Source organism: Emydura macquarii, unplaced genomic scaffold (genome assembly GCF_026122565.2).
Source record: "Emydura macquarii macquarii isolate MOO-44397 ecotype Brisbane River unplaced genomic scaffold, CSIRO-AGI_Emac_v2 contig_2308, whole genome shotgun sequence".
NCBI lineage: Eukaryota > Metazoa > Chordata > Testudines > Chelidae > Emydura > Emydura macquarii.
In genome coordinates, this window is record NW_027132445.1 from 1,263,154 (window position 1) to 1,276,182 (window position 13,029).

Here is a 13,029-nt window from a genome sequence, read left to right on the forward strand (position 1 = left end):
AAGTTCTTCAATGCAGGCATTGTGTGTGGTTTTTCTTCCCCCCCTCCCATAAGTGCCTAGCACATCCAGGCTCCTTTATTAGTTGGCTCCTCTAGGTGCTAACTATCTTAATGTCAATAACAATATTAGGGCCAAACTCTGCTGTCAGACAAGGATGTGTGTAATCCCCTCAGTGGATCTTGTGATGTTACTCTGTAATTACATAATGCATCTTGTCGATGGGCAGCCCATCAGTGCCTGTAATGTGGCAGAGCTGTAAGATATGCACTGATAGAGAGAGAACACAAAACATAAGGGCATGCACAAGTGAACTGGAATCTTCCTCTTTCTGGCCTCTAGCCAGCCTCCTAGTCTGTGTTGTCTTTTGCGTATTCTGTTCAATAGTGCATATAAACAGGCATAAAGTAACTGAACTCAGATGCAGGTTGACCAAATTCTGGTTATTATGATGGTCTAAATCTGGAATAACTCCACTGTTGTGATGTTCAGACACCTGTGATCTATTTTCATTATTTCTGCAAAGTACATAGAACAGCAGGGTCAATGATGCTTCCTTTTCCCACTCTTGTGGCATGAATCCAAAGCAGGAATCCATTTACTTATTTTTGAGTAGGTTCTGCCCTTGAAATGAGGTTGTCAGCCATGTTTGTAGTGTTTTGCCTGGAACTATAACTACTGCAGGGGCAGAGATCCACATTGCTATCCCAGGTGTTGATCCTGTAAATGTGGACTAGCGTAAACCTGAGCTCATGGACTTCATGCAGGTCAGGGATCCATGCTAGCACATCTGTGTTGAAGCCCTGGCATGTGTATATATGTGACTGCCAATGACAGTTGTGCAAATGCACCCAAAGAACAGTATTTAGCCCATTTTGTAAAATGCTTAGGGAACCTTCTAGATGAAAATATGTGATAGCAGCATGTTAACATTTATTCTGTTCAACTTGGAGTTTTATTTATTTCAACTGAACCTAATGCTGCTAACAGGGAGACTTAAAGTAGGTTTGAAAAATGCAACTGAGTTGATTTGGTATAATTTTCAGGTAAATAAACCTGATGGAACCAGAGAAAGGAGGGACTTTCCATAACAGTCAAATGAATGCCATGGGGCCAGCTTTGAAACCATTACTACCATAGCTCAAAACTTGCCCATTTCCATTAAAGAAATCTATTGAGGAATGGAAAGTGTTCTCTGCACCTGTGTGCTAAATTATGTGCCCAGAGAGAGAATGAGAAGTTCATCTGATTTACCACTTAGTGCATGCATTCTTATAATGCCAGGGTTGCAATTGTGTGAACAATGTCACAGACCTCAGGCCTGTAATGGGACATAATGTAGTGACCCACCCCTTCCCTCGCTTTCATTCTGGTTCTCCCTCTTTAAATTCACTCTTCATAAAATAATACAAAGGCACAATTTTTTCTGTGCAAAAGTGACAGTTTAGAACATGCTGAACAGCAACATGTTGTAGCCACATTAAATGAAGCTATTTAAAGGCAAGGGGGAAAAAGCCTTAAAAGCATGAATGCATTTACAATAGGTTTTAGCAGTCTGGACAGATATGGCTCCAGATATGGGGTTTTAGCTCAATCCTCTTCTTCCTGCTCCAGTAATCCCATTAAGTCATGATATGACCTAGCTGTGGCCTGTTTGCTCTTTAGAATGGGTCTGCTCCCAACTGCATTTTCTTAGGATGCATTTGGCTGGTAACATGGCAAACACCAGTGTGCTTATCTAGTCATTTTTGCTGGTAGGTATTGGGGAGGTCTCTTTTCTGGGTCTTCCTTTTCCCTGTTGGCTGTGCAGTTATTTCAAGTGTCAGATCAAGTACATTAGGAGATCTTTACCTTAGTCTTCAGTCTGGAGTGTAAAAAAAGGAACGATAGAGGCGGGAGAGAGAACTGAGGCTACGAACTTGCTTTATCTACAGGGGAGTGATCTAGCCTGCTTCCATTTCCACAGTGTAAAGGGAAAAGGATGACCTTGCCTATAGCTGCGTAATCTCATTCAAACCAAGCTGAAATGAAGCCATGATTTGATGCTCTAGGAGATGGATGGAGTTTGGTTAATGCCCCCTTTGCATCCGAAGACTTCCACAAATTAAAGGATTTAAAGGGCATGTATAGAAACTCCTGGGTCTACTCCATCAGATAGTTAGTTAATTGTTTTGTTTTTCTGTGTCAATCAAAATAAGATGGATACTAGATCTATGGATAGAACTAAAGTATGTTGTATCTTTGTCATGGGTAAGGATAAGATTATGTCGTGGAAATCCGTGAGTTCTTGCGACCTCTGTGACATTTTCTGCTTCAGCTGATGGGGTGGGGGCAGCGCAAGAGCTGTCAGCTCGCAGCTCCCATCCCCCATTGGTGGGTGGCTGGGGGCTCCCTGCCGCCATGGGCGGCCCTTTCAGCTACAGTAGGGGAAACCTTGAGCTCTGAGCTGTGAGGGGTCCCTAGACTCAGAGCTCCCAGCCTCTACATGCAGCAGCCTGCTGCTCTCATCCCACCCCTCTCACCCACAGTCAGCCCCATTTTGTCATAGTTAGTTCTAGTAACAGTCAGGGAGAGGTCATAGCTTCTGTGAATTTTTGTTTGTTGCCCGTGACCTCTCCCTGACTGTTACTAGAACTAACTATGACACAAATTTTAACCTTCAACATGGCTAAATTAACTTCTGTCTTGAATAAACACTGTCTAGTCTGGATGAATTAAGATTTTTTTTTCTTTTGTAATTTTCTGCAGCCTAGTAACTAATAGAGTCAGCATCTTGATATCCACACTGATTGGGGAGATTGTTTGCTTGGTGGGAGCTACAAAATTGTGATTCTGTTGGGATTTCACCAAAAGAGTGATATTTTGAATCCTGAAATCTATGGAGGCCATGTCTAACATCAAGTGAAGATGTGTGGCATGAGAGAATGTTAGCAGCAGGTTCATGCAAAGGGGAAGATAAGACAGGTGTTTTCATAGGTGATGTCTCCTTTAACAGGACTTGTAGGATGAGAGTCGGATGTTGACTCGCTCAAACACAGGAGGCTTTTCTAAGCACAAGTTACCAGTGGGTGTTGCAGGTGTTGAAAGGTGACAGAAAACTAGGTTTATTTAGTCTGGAAAGGTGAAGAGTCACAGGAACCATCATTGAGGTATTCACGGTGGTTTAAATAGACTGAAACAGGAGCAGGGGCAGCTGTGTTGGAATGCTGCTTATCCAAGCTACAGAGAGGAGGGAGGAGCTCTTCCTCTGCATTTAATGGGGGGATGCTCCTACTCCCTCCCTCCACTCCCTGTATCTATATCCCCTCAGTATTCACGTTATGATGGGCATAATGAAAATTTATCAGCCCCTTATTTTCACCATGTCGCAAAATATTAGTAGAAGCAGGCACAGAATAAAATGTAAAGGGCAGTACATTTAGAACAAGTAACAGAATACACTTTTCTACATAGTTTAGTGTTCATGCAGAATTCAGTGCCTCGGGAGGTCATCAAGGCAACCGTGTTAGCTGCATTTCAAAAGCATTTGGTAATGTTAGGATCATTAATAACTTTCGTAACTATGCAAGCTAAGATAATGACTCAAGCTTCAGTGCATAAGGCAAATGCTGGTGGAGAGAGAGATGTTTCTTTTCTATATACAGCATTTCCCACTTGTCCAAGTTTATAATGGGTGGTTTGCCATCCTTTGAAGCATCAGATATAGTTGGTCTCAGAGGCTGGATGGACAAATGGTCTGATCAAGTATGGCAAATTTCTATATGCCCAGCAATGATTATCTACTTTTCTTAACCACATATGCAGGGAATTGGTAAAGGGCAGATTCCTTGCCTTCAGTGAGGAGGAATTGTTCAATGCAATAGATATCGAAGATGTTTTGTTACATAAGATATCTGATCATTGGTATAGGACATTCAATATTCATCAGATCACAGAATGTATTTGTACTATTTGTAGTGCGTAGGAGCATCTTATTGTGCTAGGTGCTGTACAAACAAAGCAAAAAGATGGTCCATGACCCAAAGAGCTTCCAGTCGAAGCAAAAGATGAGACAACATCTGGACACAGACCGATGGAGGAGCACAAAGAAATAGTGAGACAATATTGATCAACATGATACGCAGTGGTCTCAGTAACCAGTTGCTTAACCATTTGAAGCTTTTTATAGGCGTCATAGAAGAATCATAGAAGATTAAGGTTGGAAGGGACCTCAGGATGTCACCTAGTCATGACAAAGGAGTTTAAGAAGGGATTTGATATAGGACAATGAGATGGCCTTATGGATGTTTATGGAGAGCTCCTCTTACCTGTGAGGAGCAGAATGGGAGAAAGCACAAAGGTATCTGTTAAACTTTAAATAAGCAGCAATTGCTGGCAGAGCAAAGGTGGGACTCGACATCTCAATAGCATAAGAAAGATTGTAGGTAAAGTGGCAATAGGCCACAAAGGGCCTTGACAGTTGAAACAAATAGGTGGTTTAAGGCAATGGCAAGAGGGGAATTAGAGCGGGATGCAAAGAGTCAAATTGACAAACTAGGAATATGGTCTTAATAGCAGTGTTTTGAACTGATAAAAGTGGGGCAAGATTGTATTTATCAAACAAATGGGTGTGGCAGTAGTCAAGATGTGAAATGAGAGACTAGGTGAGCTTTAATTGTACGGATGGAGAGGAAAGGCCATTCTTAGATTGTGTCTACACTGCTGAGGCTGCAGGGATTGATGCAGCAGGATCAATTGAGGGGGCTGTGGAGACGCACTCAGTCAATCCCGGAAGTGCTCTCTAGTCAACACCATTAATCTTTGCCCCCTCCACCCCCAAAAAAGTAAGGCTGCATCAGCCGGAGGGCATCTCCCTTCGATGCAGTGCAGTGGAGTCTCCGTGGTATCATAAGTAAGTCGACAGGAGATACGCAAGCTACATTATGTAGCTTGCGTACCTCCTGTCGACCGCCAGCAGCAGTGTAGACCAGGCCTTAGAGGTATTACACAGAAAGAATCTGCAAGATTTACATACAGACTGAATATAAGTATCTAGAGAGAGGGCCAAATCAGAGATGATACCCAGTTTATGGTCCTGAGTGACAGCGGGGATGGTGTTGTCCAATTGATTGAGCAAGGAAAGAGGGGGTAGGACTTGTAATGAAAGATTAAGAACTCTGCTTTGACTGTATTGATTATAAGATGACTGCTGGATATCCATGGATAGAGGTCAGTAAAACAGGCCAAGATCTTGATTTAGGCAGAAGGAGATGGGTCAAGAGTAAAGAAGTAAGCACGTGAGTCACTAGCATAGGGATGATAGTTGAACTTCTGCTTGCAGATGAGATTATCCAGAGACAAGGCATGAAGGGAACCAAGGACAGAGCCCCCTGGAACCTTAACAGAAAAGGAGGAAGGATCAGGAGGATCATCTGAATGACACTCTGAAGAAATAACTTTTATCAATTTAGGAACTTCCCATTGGTTTGTACACTGTCAATATTCTTGCCAGTAAATTCTATAGTCATAATGAGGTGCATTTAATAAAGAGGCTTCCTCACACAGATAATGGCACTGCAATGTGTTACTACATATTTTCCTTAATGTGAAGTTACAAATGTCATTAAGATGGAATGATTTTTGAACATTTGCAGAACGTTGAGCGTTCATACTGTATTCATAACTCTGGTACTCCATTTGCAAAAATAATAAAAATTAGAAAAATCATCTAACATGAGGGAGTTCCAAGAAGAATAACTGTCAAATATATTCTAGTACCCCTTATTTCTTGTAAAGTGTGACACAGGATCTTTTATGCTTTCCCAGAGCCCAGTGTTAACTTGCTTCCACATAAAAAATAAAACTAACAAAGATTCTGGGAAAGAGTGTCTAATCTCATACACTTGCCAAGGATAAAACTTGCTTTGCCATCTGCACTGTTTGTAAACCAACAAATACAAACCCTCTATAGCCATGCGTGCTGATTGTGACACTGATTTCTTTCCACTCCAGCTTAGATGACTGAACTTTAGTCAACATAATAATGTGTAGCCAGTGTGGCAAATACATATGTAGGTGGATTTTGGAAGACTCTGCATTACGTTAATCAATCCTGACTTGATATGCGTATTATGCCAGCACTCTTTTTTAATTAAAAACAAAAACAAAAAAACAAAACCCAACATTTTATACTAAAGAAATAAGAACCTAAATATAGAGCAGCACAACCTGCTTGGTTAATATCCCCTACTACTGGTTATAGAAGACATTCTCTAGGGATCTCTTTTTCTAATATCCTGCAGATAGGGAAAATTTGAAAAGTAAAAACCTTCAGAATTTCATTTTTTTAAAGTGAAGGGACCTCTTTTGTGTACAGTAGAAACTATCATATCTGCGCAGTTAATACTTATCCTGTTACCCACTGTGCCAGCTGGTAATTCCCAGCAGTCAAGAATCAATATGCTGCCTCTATTCAATACTATCTCATCAGCTGCTCCGAAGGGTGGAGGGCATGATATATTGTCCAAGAAGTGATGTGCGGGAAAAAAAAAATTGGTGAACACACAAATCTGTGAGGTACTGAAATGGTTGTAATAACAGCCACCCTGTTTCTGAAATACAAAAACAACGGATGCTTTCATACCAGTAGATAACACTAACTGTTAGTGGGTTTGGCCTGGAACTGCGTATTCTCAACAGTCAATGGGATTTAATTTATTTTTCTGCATTTTCTTACTGTAACTTGGACTCATTGTGGCCTGAACTAATAACTGTACTTTGAGATATCTAGGGAAGGCATTATAGCAATACAAAGAACTTACCGAATTGTAATGAATTTAGCCTCATGGTACCCCTTTCACATAAGGAAGTATACTCAATCCAATCTTACAGTGAAGCGAGGCACAGAGGTTGTTACAACTTGCCTAAGATCATGCAGGAAGTTCGTGGCAGAGCTGGGGCCTGATGCCCTAATCCAGCAAAGCCCTTAAGTGTGCACTATTTAATCTTTTAAAACTCATTGTGTATTGTGACAGCATTTAGGAGCCCCAGGCATGGAGCGGGAGTCAGGACCCCATTGTGCTGGGCACTGCACAAACTCAGAACAAAAATGCATTCCATACCCCAAGAGTTTACAATCTAAATCTAGGACAAGAGCTAACCAGTAGATTTGGACAGACTGAGTGGATCCCAAGGAAACAGTGAGACCATACATGATAAGCAGTGATTTGAGCCCCCCACCTGCCTAACCACTATTAAGGTTTTTTTTTTTTTTTTTTTTTTTTAATGTGCTTAGCTATAAGCATGTGATTAGTACCTTGGGCTTCAGTAGGACTTCTCATAATCTTAAAGTTAAGAAGAGGCTCAAGTTTGAGGCCAGAACCCAGACTGATTGGTTCCTAGTTCCTTGTCGTAATCACAAGGCTGTGAAGGGCTTCCTCACAGAGAAACCGGCCAAAAGCAGAGTCACTCTTATGAGCCCCACCTTTAAAATTGGGGTTTTGATAGGATCCTTAGGGTGTATTGAGAAATGTGTTGGAATTCCAAACTACCCCTTTAAGGTCCTGGACCTGCTTGCAAGCTAGGGGCTCTGTAGAGAAAGCATGCAATCTAAGTTTTTATGGTGCGGCTTGACAAAGCCCTGGCTGGGATGATTTAGTTGGGGTTGGTCCTGCTTTGAGCAGGGGCTTGGACTAGATGATCTGCAGAGGTCCCTTCCAATCCTAGTATTCTATGATTCTATCAGCATCTGATGTCCAGCCAGCCTACACTAGAGTAGGGTGCGTGGTTCCTCTCTTTTAGGGAACAGTCTGCTTTGTGTGTCTCGCTTGTTTTTTGTGCATGTTCCGAATTCTAAGAAATAAAGTAGTGCTATGTTGCAAACTTCCAGCAAGAACATTCTGTGTTTTCATTAACAGAAAAATAATGTAATTAAAAGCTATATCATAATGCATATGCACTTGCCGGCAGGGCTGGCCCTAGGTGGGTGTAGGGCCAAGAGCAAACCACGCTGTGTGGGCCCCCTGTCCGGCTCCAGTGGCACATCCTGGGTCTCTGGCACCCGGAGGCCAAGCCTCAAATTTGCCCTGCCCCTCCCCTCCCCCCCAAGGCCTCATGCGCACACCCCCTCATAGGGCAGGAGGGGTCCCTGGCTCCCACAAGACGGCACTGACCCCCAGCTGCCCCAGGGAGGGGGGGAACATGTCGCTTACCTCCTTCTGCACAGGGCGCCCGGCTCTGGCCAGGCTCCCCACACGTACACTTACCTGCTGCACAGTGCCCGCCTCTCCCACTCCAGCCCTGCAGCCCAGTGCTGGCTCGGACAGGATGGCCTCACCCCCCCTCCCGACCTGCAGGGGGATGCTGGGCCATGATGCGCAGGAGGCTCTGAGGGGTGGCAGCTGCTGCGCGTTGTGAAGGGTGGAGCTGGCACCCCCTCTTGCAGCCCGGCACCCAGGGGCCTGGCCCCCTCGGTACACCACTGCCCGCCTCCTGCCTGGTCCTGGTGTGAAGCTGGCACCCTGGTGGGAGTTGCTCGCCTCCCACCCAGTCTGGCGTGGCCCTTCAAAGCATGGGGCCTGGGGCATTCGCTCCAATCTGCCCTACCCTAGGTATATCACCCTAGGTATATCACTTCCTAGGCTTTTTAAAAACAAACACACTGAAAGAACAGAAACTCTATCATGTGGCGGCATATTGACTACCCAGCAGGGTAGGACGCTGTGCTAGTGGGTTTCATGCATATTTTCTGACCGCAGAGGCATGATAAGGCTTAAATATCATAGGTTCCATTCCAGGCTATGTAGAGGAGTGTTATCTTGTGGGTGCTGCTTTTTACTCCTGTCCCCCACAAACTTGACTACTTCTGCCCCATCCCATGGAACTTGCCCCCAACTCCCTGTCTCACCCATGGCATTCTCCATCCCAGTCTCTTTGCCCAGCCCTTCCCAGTTCCCCACCAAGTGCAGGCTCCTTTTCCCTAGCCCCTCTGCCTAGCCAGTCCTATCCTTTTCTGGTTCTTCATCCTGAATAGTGACTGTTTGGCAAAATTATAATTAACCAAAACCAGGGTCCTATAATGGGAAAGTGTCTGGCAACCATAATATTAGGCAGTGCTACCAGTAAAATACAGTCAAGATTTCAATTGGATCGGTATTTTGAAAAGTCTTATAAGCTGCCACTCCTACTTATGCCCAAATGAAAACTATCCTCTACAGGAAGGCTTGAAAAAATACATCGGTCTTGCAGCATCTTCTGACGGACAACAAATCTGTGCTCTGTTAGACCAGGGAGTGCGCGAGTGTTCAACGGTTAGTATAGAGGCCCAGGGCTCCTAACTCCTTAGGAGCCTGAAGAAATACTCTTCTATATCAAGAAGAGTAAGTGTGAGGGAAGAAAGCAGGCCATTCCCCTCTAGTAGAATAATCTTAGCAAACTGTTCTCCCACCTATCTTGCTCACTGCAACTTCTTCCTTCCTCCTCTCATGTGCCCTCCTGCTGTTGTTTCATAAGAGGGGGTGATGATCCAAGCCAATGGCAGTAAATGGGATCTTTCTCTAATATTAAACTAGTCCACAAGTTGCAGCCAAGTGTTCTTTTACATTCAGGCTTCATCCAGGCCTGCACGCCATAATCCTGTGGAGGGAGGCATCACACAATCTTGGATTGCAAAAGATGTCCTGCTTATTTTTAGGAGTAGGCTACAAGCTTCTGAAACTTGAGTGTGAAAAGAACCAAAGAATACGGAAGAACTTGAATGCAAACTATAAGCTTGCGGTTCAGATATATATGTAGTTACTGATTTGTTTCACTAGCACCGTATCCATCCTATTGCTGACCAGTAGGTCTCCTGAAGTAAACATCTTTCTCTTGTTGATATAGTTAATACAGTAGTTAGGAGCTTCTCTTCTTTAGCTCAAAATCTCCTATTTTTTCAGAGAAAATTTTCTCATCTGCTTCTGGTATAACAGATTCAGAGGTAGAGTTTTGTCATTCTGGATGCATGGGAAGTTATGAGCAGACGGTCATGCTTTTAAAATGTTAATGGAAGTTGTGGGAATAAATCACTGACATTAAAGACTTGTACCCCTTTTAGTCTGAAATTTTGACATTTTCAGAGACTGCACTACACTCTTTCTGGCTACTGTTTGTTCTTAGGTCTGGTGTCTGTCAGTCACTTCAAAAATGTCTGCGCCAAGCCTTGGAATTCATAATATTTTAGACTGAAGTAATTTTCAGATTTATTTTAGGGTTGACACACTTTTGTTGCTCTTATCATTGGTGTGTAATATTCAAGCTTACTCGAGCCATTTGCTTGACCAGGTACTCTTCTCTTACGTGTTTACTAATTTTCAACATCAGGGAATAGCTTGAGATTTTTTCAGTAAATTCAGGTAAGTAGTGGCAGAGGATCCAGGCAACATCGTATCTCCAAATATTGGTGTACATGTCATTTTGTCTTCTGTGGTTCACTCAGAGCTGATGAAAGATCACCCTAGAAATTTACTCATTCTATCCAGTTTTAGTGACAGAGTTCCAATTTTTAATTTTTTCCCTCTCTTTTTTCCCCCTGTCAATAAAAAAACATCTGGAAAGCTGGAATTGGTGCTATTGATGGCACTGCATTACTAGGTACGGCTAATTATATTTATTCTAATGAATTAGCACCTAACAGTTTATATACCAATTTTAAATTTTCCACCCTATAAATATGTTTATGGCACTTGCTGAAGGAATTGACCTGTTAAATAAAGCATTTTCATTCAAAATGATAAATTGAAATGAGTTAAGGGAGTCAGCAAGTTAAATGAACAAACTTCTTCTCTATTGATTCTTGTCAAAGCTGTCTATGAATATGATGAAGCATGACAGGAATTAATTAAGCAATGATCCCTGAGGTTGTGGGCTCTGTAGGAAACTGCAATATGAGTTTATATGAATCAGCCTGAAAATGCAGGTATGTAGAGCTACCAGGATTGTTATCAAGGCCCATACACTGCTAGTAGAGCCCACAGTTAGGGTACAACTGCCATAAGATACTGGCCTTTCTGCATTGCAATTTATATTGCATTGCAATTTACTAAGTTCCAGATCAATAGGCCTGTGGCCTTGGAGAAGTGCAATTCTAAATATTCAAAACTAAAACAGACCTGCATAAATGGTCTGAATGTTCTAGTGAGATCTGAATGTATGAGAGCTTTTGTTGAAGATAGTTTGATTTTTCATCTATTTTTGAAAGTTTTGGCCCTGGTTTATATCTTTTTGTCTGTCTGTTTCTTATACCCTTTTGTTACCTTGGTATCTGAGCACTTTAATCATAGCTGAGGAAGGGAAGAAAGATGGCCCAGTGACAGTGCACTAGTCTGGGACTGGACAAACCCAGGTTCAGTTCCTTCTTCTGCCAGACTTCTGGCATGACCATGGGCAAGTCACTTAGAGCCAGATTTTGAAATATATTTAACATACCTAAAGATGCAGATAGGTGTTTGACACCCATCAACATCAATGGGAGTTAGGCACTTTTGAAAATCACTGTAGGTGCCTGTTTGCATCACTAGGTGCTTAAATACTTTTAAAAACCAGGGCTTTTAATCTCTGTGTCTCCATTTCCCATCTGTAAAATGGGGAAAATAGCTTTTCCCTTCCTCACAGGGGTGTTGTGAGGATGAATACATTAAGGATGAGGTGCTCAGATAATACAGTGGGGGGCAGGGAAGAAGGGCACGAAAGTACCGGGGGGCGGTTCGTCTGTGATGTCAGTAGAAAATATTTTTACATACCAGTGTTTGTTTATAAGAGATCATAATACGCAGCATTATACAGCGTACATAATTAAACTTTATTTTGTTTTACAGATACACATTTTACATTTGTCAATATAATATTTCTCTGTATATTACTGTCTTACCAGTAGTGCTGATACAATATCTGTTTTCTTGAAATCCATATAAAATTATGACCTTTCATTTATTTTTATTGTCCAGTGAATCCATTATATATTTCACGAAATCTAAACTCTTATTGTCTTCATTTAGAGCTTTGGGTGCATAAGGAAGTTAGTGTCAGGCCCTTCTTTAAAAACTCAGTTTGCCAGCCATAGACTTGCTGAGTTTATGCTTTCCTAAAATATTCATAACTTTGGCCCTCAACTAATGTCTCAATTTAAAAAAAATTCAGAATTTTGGCTGCATTTCAATGAAAATAAAAAAAAATTTAAAGAAAATTCACAATCAGCCCCCTCCTTACTCTCTGCCTCACCATTTTTCAATTAGCTCTATTTTTTCCTCAAACTGACCTGATTACAGGTCATAGAGGCAACTTCTATGTTCCTTAATCAGCCAAAAATGCTCTTTGGTTCAACTGGAATTTTAGCTGCATAAGGACTGCAGAGATATGGTCTTAATTTCTTGTTCCATTCTTGGCCTTAGAGTTTGTCTCCTAAAGCTGTTCAGAAAAGTGTCCTTCTTAAAGCAAAACCTGCACATCAAGTTGCAAGCAGAACTTCCACATTTTTTAGTGATTTTTTTTCTGAAATACTCTTACTACTTCTAATTTTTGTTGCTATGACTTAAAATTAAAGTTGTGGGTCTCAGTGGAGGTGTAGTGGAGTCCAGGGTCAAAGTGCAAAGCTCCATGTGCTGTAAGATGTTTTTGTGTCATGGGTTGTATCCATGTAACCTGTAGTGCTCGCACAATTAGTGCTAGGAAAGAGATACAGCATTGGTTCTTGGTTAAATTTGGAGGAAGATTTCTTAAAAGTATGTTCCTAAGGTGGTAAATTCGTTAATGCAAATGCCATCTTCACATTCACCTCCTTAAAACTTCATGTCATATCTCTAATAGAATCATAGAAATGTAGGGCTGGAAAGGACCTCAAGAGGGTATCATGCCCATCCCCCTGAACTGAGACAGGAGCAATACCCAGACCATCCCTGACATGTTTGCCTAACCAGTTCTTAAAAACCTCTAATGATGAGGTCTCCACAGCCTCCCTAGGAACCTTTTCCAGTGCTTAACTATCCTCATAGTTAAGGGGGCGGGGGCGGGAAATCTAAT

General features: G+C 42.1%; 1 long non-coding RNA gene across 1 annotated transcript in view; it reads left to right on the forward strand.

Moving 5' to 3' along the window:
* The window catches only part of LOC137161487 (uncharacterized), a 45,766-nt gene extending 39,918 nt beyond the window's left edge, over positions 1-5,848 (forward strand). The window contains exon 3 of the long non-coding RNA XR_010922092.1: positions 5,318-5,848. This is a non-coding gene — a long non-coding RNA (uncharacterized lncRNA). The remainder of the gene's footprint in view (positions 1-5,317) is intronic.
* The last annotated feature ends 7,181 nt before the right edge of the window (positions 5,849-13,029 follow it).